Genomic DNA, 2,500 nt, shown 5'->3' with positions numbered 1-2,500 from the left:
CCGCCAGATGCTCCCAGATGGCGGCGTCAGTCGGCCCCTCCGGCGGCGGCCCGGTGGTGTCGGCCGCGAAGTCCTCGGCTGCGTCGACGGGCGGCGCAGCGGCCTCGCCCGCGTCAGACAGCGGGCTCGCTGCTCCCCGGCGGGACGCCGGCTCTTCCCCCCGACCGATCTCAAGCGCCTCCATGAATTGGCGGACAAGCTGCTTGTGGGCAGCTTGCCGCCGTCGGCACTTGATTGCCTCAAGCGTTCGGTCGGGGAACATCCTGATGAGTTCTTGATTTACAAAGAAGAACCGGGCGTCCCTCTCGAGGAACAGTTCGGCCTCTGCCTTGGCGAGCGACAGGACTTCTTCCTCCGTCCACCTCGCGCGATGCCTCTCCGTGACGATCTCCGCGTTGGCGGCCGCAAGGTGTTGGCGGCGGCGATGGACCCCGAGACCGTTCTTGGTGGTGAAGCTGCGGTGGCACTCACTACAGGTGTATTCAGCTGCAAAAGTTACAAGATTTTCGGCACGGCCGGTTGGCCGGCTAGGTGCTGGGGGAGTTGGGGTGGCACCTTCAGCGGAAGGGCCACCACTTATTCTCTGATTACTGCCCCCAACTAAACAAAGGGATAGTGCGAGGGGGGGCTGGTAACCCCCCCAAGCCCCTGGTGCGGTCTTCCACTCTGCGAAAATCAGCGGGCCCACGAGAAGGGGAGAAGACCGCAGGAGAGGAGAGGCTAAGAGGGCTAGGCCCATGTATTGCGCATCACTCTCCCTGTAACTATAACCCAAGGAAGGCACCTCGCAGCAGCAGCACGACTACATCAAGACCGCACTTCGAAAAGCCAAGTCCGGATGCAGCCACACCGCCGCCACTTGGCCACCTTAAGAGAGTCATAGTTACTCCCGCCGTTTACCCGCGCTTGCTTGAATTTCTTCACGTTGACATTCAGAGCACTGGGCAGAAATCACATTGCGTCAACACCCGCTAGGGCCATCGCAATGCTTTGTTTTAATTAGACAGTCGGATTCCCCCAGTCCGTGCCAGTTCTGAGTTGATCGTTGAATGGCGGCCGAAGAGAATCCGCGCACCCGCGCGCCCCCGGAGGAGCACGCTAAGGCGGACGCGGCCTCGCAGCAAGGAAGATCCGTGGGAGGCCAAGGCACGGGACCGAGCTCGGATCCTGCACGCAGGTTGAAGCACCGGGGCGCGAACGCCGCGCAGGCGCGCGCATCCTGCACCGCCGACCAGCACGAGGCCGACCAACGGCGAGAGCAGACCACGCCCGCGCTAAACGCCCGCACTTACCGGCACCCCTACGGCACTCACCTCGCCCAGGCCCGGCACGTTAGCGCTGACCCACTTCCCGACCAAGCCCGACACGCCCCGATCCTCAGAGCCAATCCTTATCCCGAAGTTACGGATCCAATTTGCCGACTTCCCTTACCTACATTATTCTATCGACTAGAGGCTCTTCACCTTGGAGACCTGCTGCGGATATGGGTACGAACCGGCGCGACACCTCCACGTGGCCCTCTCCCGGATTTTCAAGGTCCGAGGGGAAGATCGGGACACCGCCGCAACTGCGGTGCTCTTCGCGTTCCAAACCCTATCTCCCTGCTAGAGGATTCCAGGGAACTCGAACGCTCATGCAGAAAAGAAAACTCTTCCCCGATCTCCCGACGGCGTCTCCGGGTCCTTTTGGGTTACCCCGACGAGCATCTCTAAAAGAGGGGCCCGACTTGTATCGGTTCCGCTGCCGGGTTCCGGAATAGGAACCGGATTCCCTTTCGCCCAACGGGGGCCAGCACAAAGCGCATCATGCTATGACGGCCCCCATCAACATCGGATTTCTCCTAGGGCTTAGGATCGACTGACTCGTGTGCAACGGCTGTTCACACGAAACCCTTCTCCGCGTCAGCCCTCCAGGGCCTCGCTGGAGTATTTGCTACTACCACCAAGATCTGCACCGACGGCGGCTCCAGGCAGGCTCACGCCCAGACCCTTCTGCGCCCACCGCCGCGACCCTCCTACTCGTCAGGGCTTCGCGGCCGGCCGCAAGGACCGGCCATGACTGCCAGACTGACGGCCGAGTATAGGCACGACGCTTCAGCGCCATCCATTTTCAGGGCTAGTTGCTTCGGCAGGTGAGTTGTTACACACTCCTTAGCGGATTCCGACTTCCATGGCCACCGTCCTGCTGTCTTAAGCAACCAACGCCTTTCATGGTTTCCCATGAGCGTCGATTCGGGCGCCTTAACTCGGCGTTTGGTTCATCCCACAGCGCCAGTTCTGCTTACCAAAAGTGGCCCACTTGGCACTCCGATCCGAGTCGTTTGCTCGCGGCTTCAGCATATCAAGCAAGCCGGAGATCTCACCCATTTAAAGTTTGAGAATAGGTTGAGGTCGTTTCGGCCCCAAGGCCTCTAATCATTCGCTTTACCGGATGAGACTCGTACGAGCACCAGCTATCCTGAGGGAAACTTCGGAGGGAACCAGCTACTAGATGGTTCGAT

The 2,500-nt window shown here is 60.6% G+C and overlaps 1 pseudogene; it reads right to left on the bottom strand.

Annotated features, from left to right (window-relative positions):
• The window catches only part of LOC124774650, a 7,963-nt pseudogene that overhangs the window by 4,212 nt on the left and 1,251 nt on the right, over positions 1-2,500 (bottom strand).

Source organism: Schistocerca piceifrons, unplaced genomic scaffold, assembly GCF_021461385.2.
Source record: "Schistocerca piceifrons isolate TAMUIC-IGC-003096 unplaced genomic scaffold, iqSchPice1.1 HiC_scaffold_968, whole genome shotgun sequence".
NCBI lineage: Eukaryota > Metazoa > Arthropoda > Insecta > Orthoptera > Acrididae > Schistocerca > Schistocerca piceifrons.
This window is presented reverse-complemented; position numbering and strand designations above follow the sequence as displayed.